Below are 16,534 nucleotides of genomic sequence, written 5' to 3' on the forward strand. Positions count from 1 at the left end.
ACTTAGCTTACCTCCTCTGTGTGTGCCAGTCCATAGGAGCATGTGTGCATGCATACATGTAGGGTGTGTGTGTGTGTGTGTGTGTGTGTTCTTAAACATTAGATCATATCTCCAGCTTTCAACTTGCCTGGTTTTGTTGGGAAGAAACCAGATGAGGGTAAGCATTAAAAAAAATGGTGTTTGGTAGAGTTCAAAGTACCCCATCCCATCCAGATCATCAGAGCTCCTGAAAATAGGTCACCTTATTACTGCCGAGGCTGAGAAAGGATGACCTTGGTAGAGACTAACTCCGGTTTGGCGAAGGACTGGACATCCTGAGTGACTGAGGAACCTGCATGGTAGATATGCCAGCAGCCATGCTTTCTTGGTGCCCAGGAATACCTGGGAATAGGATGACAAGCCGCATGCCTATCTCGTGCTCCAAACCAGGATCAGATCCACAGGGTGGAAACAACCCCATAGCAGTGGTTTGTCTTTTTAGTCTCCCAACTTCTGTGCGAACTCAGCCACAGCCTCCCCCTGTAGTCAGGGCTGCAGCATGTGCTCTCTGCAGGCCCCTGGCAACCCAGCTCAGGAAGGGCTCTGCTTCCTCGCTTGAGATGTATTATTAAACTGTAATCATACTGTGAGTGGAGTCAGCCAAAGCAGTGGCTATTAATAGGGAGGTGAAGAAAGCTGAGTCAGAAGGAAGCTGACTTAGGCTGGCGAGCGGAGCTGGGCCACCTTGGCCTACAATCCTTTGCAAGAGGTCAGTGGATGGGACAGACCTGAGCTCATTTTCCTCCTAGGCAATCGTCAGCACTATCTGGATTTCTCAATTTGGGAAACAGAAAACCTGGATCGGTCCTGAACAAAAGAGGGCTTTTAGTTGTCTCATCCTGGCCCCTGGGGAGTCTCAGAGCCCTGTACACAGACAGCTGGAGTTGTTGTGACTCAGCACCAACTTCTCTCTCCTTGTCTTAGGTCGATGGGACTTGGAAAGGGGCTCCACTTCTCTGGCCTCTTTTGGCCAGGCAGCCAGTGCTGACCCAGCCCTTTAGCTGGCCAGCCTTCCCCAGAGGCTGAGACATCTGAGCAGGGTGATTCTGTTCCTGGCTTGGTGACAAGGCTTAGGGATATGGCTGTTAGAGATAGGTGGAAGTGGAAAGGTTAGGGGCCACTGGGGATCTTAAAGTGTGGGAACAAGATATCCTTTGCAACTTGTGTAATGTACTGCACTTCCCCGGGTCTTGGTCATGTCAACATTATCAGGCACCTGGAAGCTGGAGAAATCCCTAAATCATTCCCAGAGGATCATGGGAGACTTGAAATGGTTTCTAGAGCCAGGCTCCTGTTTTCCAGGCCATGTTCAGACCATAACTCAAAGTCTGAGTACTGCCTCTGGGAGAATGTTCTCACCAGACACAACAAGTGGTACCAATCCCCTGAGAGGTAAAAGGTGTTGTGACTTGGTGACAAGGATAAAATGACACCGAGGGAGAGGAGCTAGGCTTACCTCTGCTGTCTGTAAATGTCCCACCCAGACAGCTGTTGTCTCTGACCTATTGTTACTGTATCCTCACCTTGAGGCCATGGATGCAGGTGTGTGTGTGTGTGTGTGTGATGAGAGCTTCTAAAGATGTCCAGAAAAAAATTTTTTCATTGGTCAGGTATGTTTCCCCAAACTGGAATACTCATTTTGGTTCCCAGGTCACTGAAGGAGATCTCTTCTTCTGCTCCCTAAAATATTCATTAAATAAATATTCACTGGATTCCAGCTCTGGGTAACCTGGGGACTTGCAGATTACAGAGCAATTTAATACCACTGGTCGGGCTGGGTGGGGCGTGGGGGTGTTTGCAGGATTTGTGTCCATGTTTAGCAAGGGCTCTACCACCAAACTATATCCCAGCCTCCTTTTGCTTGCTTATTTATTTATTTATTTACCCACTTTCCCTAAGTTGCTCAGGCCTTGACTCACTCTGCTGCCCAAGCAGGCCTCGAACCTCCCATCATACTACTTCAGCCTCACAAGCGGCTAACATTACAGGCCTGCACCTCAGCTGACTCAGCTGGTCGTGTGTGTGTGTGTGTGTGTGTGTGTGTGTGTGTTTCTGCAGCTTTCTAATACATTTTAATGTGAAAAGAATAATCCACTAATTACTGGCATGGTGGCACCAGCCCCTAAGCCCTGCACTTGGGAGGTGGAGGCAGGAGGATCAGAAGTTCAAGGTCATCTTCAGATTCATAGTGAATTGGAGGTCAGCTTGGGTTAAACAGACAGATATCCACATGTATCTGCCTCTTTAGAGTTACTCAGGTACCATCTCAGGTACCATTATTGTGTGCTTAGTATGTTTGTAGAATAACTTTTTTGTTTTTTAATCTGAGTTAAATTCCCAGTACAGAGACCTGGAGAGATTGCTCAGTGGTTAAGAGCATTGTCTGTTTTTCCAGAGCACATGGGTTCAATCCCCAGTATCCTCACAATTGACATGGTTGCTCACAGCCATCAGTACATCCAGTTCTGGGGGGCGGCGGGAGTGGGGGGGGGGGAATCTGATGCCCTCTTCTGGCCCCAGTGGATACCAGGCATGCACATGGTACACAGAAAAACATGCAGGCAAACACTCATACACATAAAAATGATAAGATTAATTTTAATAATTCCTAGTGCAGGGGGAGAAAGACATCTCAAGGTGTCCTATGGGTCAACTTTTGAACATGAAAGAGATTTTATACCCTGGGTACAGGACCCAACCTCTATCGATACACAAGGGTTTTCAGTGCACAGCCCTCAAATGATCTCAGACCGCGCTTAAGGGAATGTGGTCATCTCTTTGTAGCCTGTACAATGCTTGCAAAGAGCCTGAGAGAAATGGAAAGCAGATCCCCACTCAAACCCCAACCCCTTGTTTTGAAAGGCAAATGCCCTCAGAACAGTACCAGTCAACAGGAGAGTGGAGGCATCCAGGCCCAGCTGGCTGCCTTCTCTCACCGTGGTCAAAGCTAATTAATTCACACTGTACCTTGAACTAGGTCACCCACAGGTCTGTGCTGGGGATAGCAGGGTGTCAGAGGAGGGCATTGCCAGACTAGTTCTTGGGGTGATCTCCTAGGGAGGCCATACAAAGGGGTATGTTTCACCTCTGTGTGGGATTGTCTCTCTTCTTCCGGAGAAGTGACCATTTTCAGATCTGTGGGTGGAAAAGAAAATCTTCTCTTCCCAAAATAATCTCTTTCTGCAGTTTGAAGCTGGGGGTTTGAAGCTGGACCCGGCAGCTAGCACTATTTTTACCCAACTCACAGTTCAGGGTGTAAACAGCAACTCTGGCTGTGTTTTCCTCTCCCCCAGCAGCTGACAACGGGGTCAACCTCTTTGAGGCAGAAGTGTCCTGGTATTTTTGCAAAGATAAAGACAGGACAGAGTTTACCATGGACCAGGTGATGATTCCTGGACCAAGGGGTCAGTGTACAAACACAGAGACATCACCATGACTCCGCTATCTCTGTCATAAACACCAGGCCACATGACAGCTACTGTGCTGAGGCTGGTTTAAAGGTGTACAGGCAGTGTCACGAGGGAAAAGGCAGGTCCTCAAAGCCCTGTGCACGCTGAGGTTTCCGGAGCTCAAGCCGTGACCCTCACTCCCTCTTTCGCAGTCAAGCACCTTCTCCTGGGTTGCTTCACTGTGAGGTGATTTTGCTTCACAGTCAAGAGATCCGGAGCTGAGGAAAGCAAGTGTTTACTCCAAATGTGGGAGAGCTCTAAAAATCAAAGCCACCTAGATCTCCAGAGAATGGAGGCCCACAGCTTTCTGTGATAGTGTCACTCTGAGGCCACAGAGACGAGACCAGCTCCCTACATGTCCCCAGTTGGCAGAGAGCACAAAGAGCTAACCAAAAATCCTTGTCTTATGTCTCACCCACGGGAGTGAGTGAGAGTCAAGTTTGGCCTCCTGGAGGGCATCCTGTTCATGAAATAAACAAACCAGAAAAGGTGAGAATGGACCCAACAGAGCCCGCAGTTCCGACTACTTCTCTTCTAGCAAGGGATTAGGCTTCCATGGTCTTTCCCTGTAGCCATGTTTGTTATCCAATGCTCTCCCTGGGGCTTTTTCTCTACAATATGGAAGGAGTTCTGACTCAGCAGGAACGCTCACTCCAGTTCCTTATAAACAATGAACAACTTCTTCATTTCTAAAAATTTATTTTGGAGTGTTATCATTATTATTACCAATATACCTCAGTGCTAACTGAAACTCTGGAAACTGTCCGCAACCTCCAAATCCTCCTGCCTCTAACTCCCAGATGCTGAGAATACTGTGTGCACCACCACTCTTGGCTACCAGTACCTTCCTAGCGCTGCTATGTCCTCCTGGCCTCCTGGCTTCCTGTACTCATCAACCCAAGCACTTCTCAAACACCATATGTGTACTCAGAACTGCACATCTAGGTGACCTGGTTCCAGTTTCAAATTCTTCTGGTAGATGGTTTTGTAGGAAGCATGAAAAGGAATTAGCAGGTAGGCAGCTGAGTACACGCCACCACCCCCCAGTCAGCTCTTTTAGAGGACATGATTTCAATTGATTCTGGGCAACTGTTTATTGCAAAACTCCCTGCCAATTATTGATAGCTAAAGTGGCATTGGACAGCTATGGATGGTACAAATGGAGCAGGAGATGGATGAGAGGGTGGTTTATCTTTAAGAAGAGAGGTCGAGAACATATTGTCTCTTTACCTGCTGTGTCCTAGATTTCCACTGTTAACCTGGGCTCTCCCAGGACTGGGCACCAGAATCCAAATAGTGATGTCCAGTCCAGTCTAGAGTGAGACTCCGAAAAGCCAAAGCCAGGGGCTGGACAAATGTCTCTGAGTTAGAAGTCTTTGCAGCTCTTTGAAATTCAGAGTTTGGTTCCCAGCACCTATGTTAGGGCAGCTCCCAACAGCCTGAAACTCCAGTTCTAGGGGATTTGACTCCCTCTTCTGGCCTCCACGGGCACCTCCTTATACATGGCATAGACACACACAGATACACAGAAATATATGCAAATAAAAATTAAAAACAAAATTAGATCAGGCATGATGGCATTCACCTTTCTTTCCAGCCCTCAGGAGGCAGAGGCAGGTAGACCTCTGTGAGTGTAAAGCCAGCCTGTTCTACGTAACAAGTTCCAGGCCAGCCAGCGATATATAGTGTCTCAAAACCAAACGAAAGGGAAAACAGCAACAGCTAAACAAAAGGTAGCCATGTGGAGATGTAACTCTACAGGAGAGCCACTGGCAGGCAATAAACCCCTGAGTTAAATCCTTGGTACTGCAAAAGACAGGGGATGTGGCTCAGTTAGTAGTCTACCTGCGTAGCACACTAGAGTCTTATGTTTGAGCCTCCAGCACAGCAGAAACCACGTGCAATACATAGCACATGCCTGTTATCCCAGCATTCAGGAAGGAGGTGGAGGCAGGGCTGTCAGGAATTCAAAATCATCCTTAGCTTCATTGTGAGTCTGAGGCTAGCCTGAACTCCATAAATCCCTGTCTCAAAAAACAAAACAAAAACAAAAAACAAAACAAAACAAAACAAAACAAAAAAACAAGACCATCAGGTAAAAACCAGGAAAACAGAATCAGGGAAACCAAAAGCACGTGGCAGCCAGGCAAGCTGCCAGGCTAACCACCGTTTATTGTAAACCATGCTCATGCCCCAGTGTTGACACCGTAGAAAGCAGAACCTGCAGGTGATTGCTGTGCATGAATTTCCCAGAATCCATCCCGATGCACCTTCTCCTGTCAGCTTTGGTTAAGCTTTGGTTCTGCTCTCTCAGTGACTCACATGTGCTGTGTTGCTCTGAGATCATCCAGAAAGACACTGACAGTTGGCGTGGGAAGCATGTGCTCTTAAGATGCCTTTTATGGGCGTGGTGAGTGGGCACAAGGACTTTTGCCACCTAGTGCCCCTGATTATGTAATTTTTTTCATGAATTCTAGTTTCTTCTGAATTCTGCTTTAAGAAAAAAATTTTTTTTTCAAACAGTCTCACTATGTAGCTTTGGCTGGCCTTGGAACTTACAGAGATCCACCTGCCTCTGCCTTCTGAGAGCTTGGCTTAAAATTGTGCATCACTGTGCATGGGCTCCCAGGTTTTATTTCTCTCTCTCTCTCTCTCTCTCTCTCTCTCTCTCTCTCTCTCTCTCTCTCTCTCTCTGTGTGTGTGTGTGTGTGTGTGTGTGTGTGTGTGTGTGCGTGTGTACACTCACGTCTTTGTGCATGCCTAGGCACATACATGTGTAGCAGTCGGAGGAGAACTTGTGGGAGCTTTTACTATAAGATCTCAGAAAATAAATTCAGATCACTAGGTTGAGGCACAGTGCTCTACCACTGAGTTATATCCCCACTGTATTTCTAAAAATGATTTCTAAGCTGAGAGCACTAATTCCTATGGAAGGTGGATATTGCATGGTGTATGAGCTGTTTCTGGAGATACATAGTTTAGATTAAAATTCCACAGCTTTGAAGAAGATCCATTTTGACTGAAACAGAATTATTAACTGAATCTCACCTAATATATAACAGGGCAATACATTCCTTTCATTTTTAATTTCCTCCTCTCCTCTGCCTTACCCTTCCAGTTCTCCTTCCCTCTCCTGCTCTTATTTGAAATAAGGTCTCATTAATTTTGCCCAGGCTGGTCTTGAACTGTAGCCCAGATGACGTTAAACTTGCCTCAGGCTCTGGAGTTGTGTAGTTGTGTTTTTGTACCAGGCCCTCCCAGCTCACACTTTCTATTTTGTTTAGTTTTCCTTTAAGACAAAGTCTTTCGTAGCCTAGGCTGGCCTTGAACTCACTATGTACCCAAGGATGGTCTTAAAACTCCTGATGCTTTTGACTCAGTTTCCCAAGTAGCTTGGATGACAGGTCTGAGACACAGGGACATCCTGGGTGATGTTTTCTTCCTTCTGAAAGAAACCCAATTGGCAGAGCACCCCTGGATTCTGCCTCCTCACCCCTCCCTCAGGAGGAGGAGTTTGGCACAAATGATGGATAGGAAGGAGGAAGCAGACCTTATAGCATCCTTTTCTCCTGTTTTCTTGTGTGCAAATTGTTCTCTTGCAGGGTGAGAAACAGGCTCTCAGCATGCCCCAGGATCCTCTCTAAGTGGCCAAGTTGATCTGACTGAGTCCTGGGAAGCTCAATTTTTTGACAGTATGAGCCACTTTTTCTCCATCAGTTTATCTGCACTAGAGATTATTTTGGTTTCTCGTTTAACTTAACTAGGCCTTCTGATTCCATTGGAAACTTGCAGGGAAGGGAAGGGGCTGCTATTTTTAGGCCTCCACAAAGACCCCAACAGATTTACTGGGAAACTTCCTGCTAAGTTTGAGAAGCTGGCTTCTAGGTTCTTATTACTTGTCTAAAGAACGCCAGGTTCTTTAGCTGTCAAGTGAGCAGATGGAGTTGGAAGGTGTTTTTCCCAACAGAAATGCATCAACAGTGATGCACCCAATGCCCAGGAATGTGTGGATGATGGAGAGAGACACTCGGTGCCATCATACTTTAGAGTCTAGCTAGTATGTATCAATTACAATATTTAATGTTGCAAATGAACAAAGTGATTTCAAACATTTGTTGGCTCATTGGAGATCTGGGAACAATTGGTCCCAGAATTCAGACAACACACATCTATTCCTTGGCTCTGCTCTCTCTGGGTTGGATTTATTTTTTAGCCACCCCATGACATAACTCCTCTTCTCTCCCCCCAGCTTGGTGCTTCCCACTCTTTGACTGCAGCAGATTGTAGCTGTACCAGACAGTAAGGAGCCCAAGTCCTAACCTGCTCTTCACACTGCTGGGCTCTACTCTGATTAAATCGGTGGTTTTCAGCCTGTGGGTCAAGACCCTGATGGGGTTCAAATGACCCTTTCACACGGGCTGCCTAAGACCATTCTGCATATGAGATACTTGCATTACAATTCATAACAGTAACAAAATTACACTTATGAAGTAACTACAAAAATAATTTATGGTTAGTACTCACTCCGCCTTAGTTTCTTTTCCTGTTGCTGTGATAAAACACTGATGAACAGAGCTGGAGAGATGGCTCAGAGGTTAATAGCAATGGTGGTGGCTGTTCTTTCAAAGGACCCGGGTTTAGTTCTCAACACCCATATGGTGGTTCACAATCATCTATAAGGCCCAGTTGTAAGGAATCCAACACCCTCTTCTGGTCTCCAGAGGCTCCAGGCATACAGATGGTACACAGACATATATGCAGGCAGAACACCCATATATATAAAGCTTTAAATAAAAAAAATACTCTGAAAATTTAAAAAGCACCTTAAGGGAGAAAGTGTTTCTTTTAGCTCAGAGTTCATGGTACAATCCTTGCTGGTGAGGAGTCCAGTGCAGGAGCCTGAAGCAGGTGGTCATGTGACATCCACATTCAGAAAACAGAGGGCCAATGGGTAACAGTGCTCACTTCACTCTCTCCATTTTGTACAATCTGGGGACCCCTGACCACAAAGTGGCCCCACCCACAGTTAATATAGATCTTTCCACATCAACGAACTGCTCGAGATACCCCCTCCCCCTTCATATTCAGAAGCCTGTCTCTCAGGTAATTTCATCAGGTTACAATGAACACTGAGGAGAACATGGGGCCTTTCCACAGGCTCAGTAATCTGGATGTCTTTGGAAAGCAGAAAGGACAAACAAGTCTGCTGGCTGGTTGGGTTTTGTCAACTTGACACAAACCTAGATATATTTGGGAAGAAGGAATCTTAGATGAGAAAATGTCTCCATAAGACTGGCCTGTAGGCAAGTACATGGGATACTGCCTTGATTTTTGTTTGACGGGGGAGGGCCCAGGTCATTATGCATGATGCTACCCCTAGGCAGGTGGTCCTGGGTTCTATAAGAAAACTCAGTGGTTAAGAGCACTGACTGCTCTTCCAGAGGTCCTGAGTTCAATTCCCAGCAACTACATGGTGGCTTACAACCATCAGTAATGGGATTCCATGCCCTCTTCTGGTGTGTCTGAAGACAGCTACAGTGTACTCATATAAATGAAATATATGTCTGAAGGAGTAGGAGGAAGAAGAGGAGGAGGAGGAGAAGGAGGAGGAGGAGAAGGAGGAGGAGGAGGAGGAGGAGGAGAAGGAGAAGGAGAAGGAGAAGGAGAAGGAGAAGGAGAAGGAGAAGGAGAAGGAGGAGAAGGAGAAGGAGAAGAAGGAAGGAAGAAGGTGGCCATGGGGAGCAAGCCTGTAAGCAGCACTCCTCCATGACCTGCACTTTCCTGTCTCCAGGTTGCTGCTCTGACTTCCCTCCATGATGGAGTGTGATCTGGAAGTGTAAGATAAACCCTTTCCTCCCCAAGTTGCTTTTGATCATGGTGTTTGTCAGAACAGTAAGAGAGTAAGTAATACACTAAGCAATAGCAGACTATGACAGAAGAAAAAGAAAAAAATACAATTAGAATTCTGTAAGTGAACATTCTTGTCAGTAAACACCGTATATGGTGATTAGCAAACACATAGCCTTTACCCTGCATATGGGCCTGGTATTGCACTCTGTGGTTCTAGCTACTCAGGAGGCTGAGACAGGAGGGTGATAAGTTCAAAGCCCGCCTGGGTTAAAGGCAGCCTAGGCAGTGAGATCCTGACTCAAAATAAGAAGTGAAAATAGAGGGCAGGGGTACAGCTCAGTAGCAGGACAATGTTCAGTACATGGGAGGCCCTGGTCAGATATCTTACTCCCCCACCCGAAAAAAGACAGAAAGAAAATAAAACAGAGCCATCTTACACCTCAGTGCTCAGGTGCATACCTGGGAAGCCAGACATTTGCATTCTAAATTCAGTGCATGTTGTTATTCAAAGCAGCCCCTCTGGACACTGTAGAGGTTAATAGAGTTGCTTTGTTTTGTTTTATATGCGTGGGTGTGTGTGTTCTCATGCTCATTTGAAGACCACAGGACAACCTTGGATGTCATCCTAAGAAACTCTCCCTACCTTTTTTTTTTTTTTTTTTTTTTAAAGGCAGGGTTTCTCTGTGTAGCCTTGGCTGTCCTGGAACTTACTCTGTAGACCAGGCTGGCCTCAGACTCAGAGATCTACCTGCTTTTGTCTCTTGAGTGCTGGGATTAAAGGCCTGCACACCCACCACCAGCCCCCAGCTTCTTCCCATCTCCTTTGAAACACTGACCTGCACTATCTTTTAAGCTACACTTACCTTCCAAGTGTGTACCACTACACTCAGCATTTTTACACAGATTCTGGGGACTAGGCTCAGGCCCTGGTACTTGCAAGGCAAGCTCTTTACTAAGTAAAGGGCTCTCTTCATCACTAGACATTACTTCTTGATCTGTTTCTTTGGGTGTTGTCCTTGGGTTAGATTTTTCTGTTCTGTGATCCTGCCCTCCCCTACCTTCCCTCTGATTAAACAAATACATAATATTAAATATTATGTGTATATATACACTCATAATATTATGTGTGTACATGTATACACACATAATATAAATTATATACACACATATGTATTTGTATATATTCATATATGTATATATATGTATTTGTATATATACATATATATGTGTAAATACACACACTGGTTATGGTGGCAAGTGCCTTTAATTACAATGTCTCTGTGAGTTTGAAACCAGCCTGGTCTACATAGAGAGTTCCAGGCCAGTTGAGGCTACATAGAGAAAACTGATTTCAAAGTTTTTTGGTTTTAGGGGTGAGGATCTTGGCACCAAGTCTCATGTAGAGCAGGCCAGCCTTAAATTTACTGTGAACTTGAACATGATCTTGATCTTCTGTTTCTCTGTCCTACTTCACCTGAATGAACAACCATGCTGGATTTATGCAGCAGCCCCAGGGCCATGTGCATGCTAGGCAAACGGTCTACCAATTTAACTACATCATTAGTTTCCTGGGATTTTAAAATAGGTTCTCATGTAGCCCAGGCTAGCCTGAAACTTGTTCTGTAACCAAGGATCATCTTAACCTGGAAATCCTTCTGCCTGCACCTCCCGAGTGCAGAGATCATAGGTGTGTACCAGCATGTCCAACTTTCTTCTTCTCCTTCTTCCCCTTCCTCTCCTTCTTCTTCTTCTCCTTCTTCTTCTATAGGAACATAACATGTGCCCGAGAGAGGCTGGGACAATCACTAAGGTGATATCTATAAGAAAAAATGGGCAAGTCACCTTACTTAGGCCACCTATTAGCTAGGGTTGTTATTTCTATCAGATTTAAGGACACAGAGTTGGTGGTTTTAAGAGCTAACCATTAACCATGCTAGGGCAGATCAGCACTGTATGAGTTATGAGCCATGAAGATACACTGGCCCTCAGTGTTCTAAGTTCAGAAGATCTGTGAACAAGATATAACTCCAGTGAACTGAAACCCCAGGGTGCAGCCACACGCACAGAGTAAAAGGAGCTTGCTGATCGACCCTGCTGGTCCACAGGAGCTTCTAGAATGAATCAAAACTGTCCACAGATGCCTGAGAAATCCCTTGTTTCTCCAGAGATCCACCTGCCTCTGGCTCCCCAGTGCTGGTCAACAAATATTTTTAGGTACATTTCATGTAAGATGCTACAACAGGGATTTGGGGGGATATAGCTTAGTGATAAGATATCTTCTCAATAGCCGGGCAGTGGTGGCGCATGCCTTTAATCCCAGCACTTGGGAGGCAGAGGCAGGCGGATTTCTGAGTTCCAGGCCAGCCTGGTCTACAGAGTGAGTTCCAGGACAGCCAAGGCTATACAGAGAAACCCTGTCTCGAAAACAAACAAACAAACAAACAAAAAAAGATATCTTCTCAATCTATAAAAAAACTTGAGTTTGGCACACAACCATCCCTACCCTCCCCTTAAAAAAAAAAAAAAGAAAAGAGGTACAGTGAGGGACTCAGGGACTCACAATTGGTTTATGAAGAGATCATGTAGCCCAGGCTAACCTCAGGCTTTCTGTGTATCTGAGAATGACCTTGAATTTAGGATTCTTCTTACCTCAACCTCTGGGTGCTGGGATCACAGATAGATGCTGCCATGCCAGATATGCAATCCTGGATATGCAGGTATGCCTGGTTTATAAAATGAGTTCCAAGACAGCCAAGGCTACACACAGAAACCCTGTATTGGAAAAAACAAAACAAACAGATAGACAAAACCAAACAAACAAACAAATCCAAAAGGGAATTAAAAATAAATAAATATTTACCAATAGATAAATCTTTATAAGAAACTACATGTGCTTCTCTGCTCTCTGAGTCCTCTGGGCCAAGCCAAGTTGCCCCGAGAAGCCTACTAAACCAGGGGGGACCTCCATTCTCCTGGCACATCTCCATCAGACTCCTGAACCATACAGACAGGATCATGTTGTTTTCTGAGAGGCTCCTCCCAGCAGCTGACTTAGACAGATACAGATAGACACCTACAGCCAAGCAGTGCATGGCGCTTGGAGACTCTTATGGAAGAATAGAAGGAAGGATTGAGGGCCCCAAAGGGGATAACAACTGCACGGGAAGACAAACAGAGTCAGCTAACCTGGTCCCTTGGGGCTCTTAGAGACTGAACCACAAACTAAAGATTGCGCACAGGTTGGACCTAGGCCTCCCGGCACATATGTAGCAGATGTGCAGCTTGGTCTTCATTTAAGTCTTGAACGGGGGAACATATCCTGTATATGGGATATAGTCTTCTAGCTGGGCTGCCTTGTAGGGCCTCTAGGGAGAGGAAGTGCCTAGCCTCAGAGACTTGAAGTACCAGGGCTGGTGTGTGTGTGTGTGTGTGTGTGTGTGTGTGTGTGTAACCCAAGGCAGCCGACACACACACTCAAAGGAGAAAGGGAGGAGGAATTAGGGGAAGGATTGTGGGAGGGGTGACTGGAAAGGGGGCAGTGAGCAGAATGTAAAGTGAATAAGTAAAAACAATTAAATAAAAAAAATTCTACATGCAACTTGGATGCAGTAGCACAAGACTGTGTGTTACAGCAGTAGGAGGCTAAGGGAATGCCTCTGGAGTTTGGGGCCTACCTGGGATGCATACTATAGTCAGGGCAAGCCTGGGCTCCAGGAAAAGCAACAGCAGAACTGGCTTCATTTCTAGAGAGGAAGAGCTGTGCTTGAGAACTGACCTTGAACTTAACCTTAAGCAAGTAGGCTAGGTCACAAGAATCCAATCAGCCCTCAGGACACTATACTATCTATCTATCTCATTAGATAACTGTACTATCTGTCTATCTAATTAGATAGACAGGCAGTAGCCTATCTATACTTTTTCTGTTGCTCTTTTTTTTTTTTTTTGGTTTTTCGAGACAAGGTTTCTCTGTGTAGCCCTGGCTGTCCTGGAACTCACTCTGTAGACCAGGCTGGCCTCGAACTCAGAAATCCGCCTGCCTCTGCCTCCCAAGTGCTGGGATTAAAGGCGTGTGCCACCACTGCCCGGCTTTCTGTTGCTCTTATACTGGCTTGTGCCATAGTTGATGATTTATTCATTTATTTATTTGGTCATTCACTCACTGAATCATGATAGAAGGCTCACTTAACCTGAAGTCATGCCCAAGACCAGGCACAAAGGCAGAGTGAGAGAGTGAGCTTCTGTACGCTAGGAGCTCAGACCAAGCCGAGAAGAGGCATAGATACGATGCCTCTAGCATGACAGGTGCTCTAACAGAGACACGCCTGGAGAGCTTAGAGGTGAAGTCTTCATAAAGAAAGTGACCCGGAAGAAGGTTCTAGAACCGAATTTGCAGGGAAAGTGGAAAGTCCCTGGAAGAGGAGCCAATTTGTGTGCCAAGGCTGTGGTAAGTACTTTGGAATGCAAGACTCTGAGTTGTGTCGGAAGAGGGACCTGTAAAGAGAAATGGGTTTTAAGTCATGTGGAATGCTATTTCACTAACCCAGAGGACAGATGATAAGGTCTTCAACAACTGAAACTGAAAAAGAACCAACTGGATGAGTTTAAGAATAGAGGGATCTTATCAGCAAGACAAGCCACTGGGTAGTTGTTGACATGAGCAAAGAGACTCAGTAACGCAAAAGGTATCCTCTTGTGATGGCCCCTGCTGGTCATTCCAGCACTGGAAAGGCTGAAGCAAGAGGATTGTGTGAGTTCAAGGCCAGTCTAGGCTGCATAGTTTAAAAAAAAAAAAAATTGGGAAAACCTGTGCAGCAGAGGAAATGGGAGCCCCAATCTCCACTCTATGGTAATAGATTTGATATGTTGTTTATGGCATTCTCCATCTATGGTAATAGATTTGATATGCTGTTTACTGTTTATGACATCCACATAACATCCAGTGGGCATGCCTTGTTTGTAGTTAATAAATTCTTCCTTAGGGAGTTAGAGAGTACTCAGTGGTTATAAATGCATACTCCTCTTGCAGAGAACCAGAATTCTGTTCCCAGCATCTACACAAGGCAGTTTACAACCAGCTATAACCCCAGCTCCAGGGGATCTGATGCCATTTTCAGGCCTCTGAAGGCACTGCATGAAAATGCATACCCCTTCCTGTTGTAGTAATTATTTTTAAAAAGTGGTCGCCAGTTAAGCCAACTGGCTAAGCTACAGCAGCTCTGCCTAGCTCAACCACATGGCCAAAGGCCACATGCTTGCCACAGCTAGAAACGACCAGCCAGAAACACCAGCCCTGCCACCCACAAGACGCCAGTGTGGGAGATGGCTCTGCCAGTCTTCCACGCTGTCTCTGCAAGGTTGGACATTGCCCAGACTATCCCACCAACCACACAGGCTTGGTACAGATAAGACTCTAATGCTTAGATTATCCAAAGGCTTATATATTTGGTAATGATCAATAACAAGATGCCAATACAATCAGAAGTGTAACCCAATACCCAACCTAGATATACCTGCTACCTTTGACTGCTACAGACAAGTGAACATCAGCCTCCATGTCCCCCTCTCTTGTTCTCCTCCCTCTCTTAGCTCCTCCTCTTCCTTTTCCTCTTTCTCCCTTACTCCTCCTTTTCCTCCCTTACTCCTCCCACCTTAGCTCCTCCTACACCTTCCTCCAATTAATTATATTATACACCTAATTAATTTTAAAATAAAAATAAAAAAGTTGTTTGGTCTTGTCTCCATGTAGCTGGCCTGGAACATGGTTACATAGGCCAGGGTGGCCTAGAACTCACAGAGATCTGCTTACCTCTGTCATGCAAGTGCTGGGATTAAAGGTGTTTGCCACTATACTAGGTCAAAATATTTTAAAAATACTGTCTTTAGAGTTAAAAATGGAAGCTAGTTTGGTCTGTTGGCGGGTATGTGTCATGCCTTTGTACCACATGGTACAGACTAGGCAGAGTTGAAGAATCAGCTCTAGAAGAGGCCTAGAAAAATCCAATCTAGAGGGGATTGTAGGTGACTCTAGCACAATAGACTGGTCAAGGCCAGCAGCTGGCAGGGGTTGGGGGTAAGGATTGGTAAAGGGAGTAAAGAGGGGATTCCAGAGAAGAGCAGGGAGAGTCAGGAGATAATTGGAAGTCACAGCAAGCAAGAAGAAACAGTCATTAGGTCAGAGCTGCTGAGCGAGAATTCCTGAATAGTATTTGTGACTGTCTCCATGAAAGAAAGAAGACAGCCGGTAGATGGTTGCCTAGCATGCATGAAGCCCTGGGGTCTAAACACAGCGCTGCATAAGCCAGGCATGGTGGCACTCCTGTAATCCTAGTACTCAGAAACTCAGAAGGTGCAGGTAGAGGGGATGAAAAATCCACTTCTACCTAGAGAGTTCTAGGTTAGCTTGGGCTAAAGAAATCCAGTCTCAAAGTCAGTGTGTGTTTGTGTGTGTGTGTGGGGGTGTATCTTCAAATTCTATTAAAAACCTGGTGCCACCACCCTGTGTATTTCTTTGTACTTAGTCTTCAGGAGGACATACATATTAAATACTATCGAGTGTGGATGCTGTAGTTTGTTGGAATTGGAGCGCTCAACAGAAGTTGCTGGAGCACAGAAATTGATGTAATTTGACATTTAGAAAAGTCATTCTGAGGCCGTCTTCACAGTGTTCTAGGAACTAAGCTGTCTTCAAATGTCATGCAGCATTCAGACCCCTTGCATTTGCTCATCCTTTCAACATTGTTTGAACATCTGAAATGGCCTAGAGAATGCCAGGGACAAAAGGCGCCATCTCATCTCTCAAGAAGCTCATTGTCCAGCGGATCTAAACTGGGACTGTCAATGAGGTAAGCGTGGCCTCCAGCTGAAGATGGAAGATGGCCCAGTGCAGAAGCAGGAAACATGGTTGCTAGCATGATTAGAAATCTTTCCAGATGAGGCAGGGGTGGGTGGTGCATGCCTATAATCTCAGCACTTGGGAGGTGGAGGCGGGAGGATCAGAAATTCACGGTTGCCCACTGAGTAGCAAGTTCAAGGCAGCAGGGAATACTGGAGACCTGCAGTAGGTTGGCTGGCCTAATGCTTCTTGTATTGTATTTTAAGGCTAATATTGGGCCCCCAAGTTATTACTGATTGGTGAATAAAGATGCCAACAGCCAATAGCTGGGCAGAAGACAGGTAGGTGGGGTTTAGGTTTCGCA

The 16,534-nt window shown here is 45.7% G+C and overlaps 1 long non-coding RNA gene across 1 annotated transcript; it reads right to left on the reverse strand.

The window, feature by feature from the left end:
* Positions 1-10,586: 10,586 nt before the first annotated feature.
* Positions 10,587-14,919, reverse strand: LOC143442524 (uncharacterized). The gene is made up of 3 exons (XR_013110761.1): positions 14,849-14,919; positions 11,988-12,110; positions 10,587-11,155 (listed from the first exon to the last, which is right to left on the reverse strand). It is a non-coding gene; the product is annotated as an uncharacterized LOC143442524 (long non-coding RNA).
* Positions 14,920-16,534: the final 1,615 nt, after the last annotated feature.

This window comes from Arvicanthis niloticus, chromosome 6 (assembly GCF_011762505.2).
Source record: "Arvicanthis niloticus isolate mArvNil1 chromosome 6, mArvNil1.pat.X, whole genome shotgun sequence".
NCBI classification, from domain to species: domain Eukaryota; kingdom Metazoa; phylum Chordata; class Mammalia; order Rodentia; family Muridae; genus Arvicanthis; species Arvicanthis niloticus.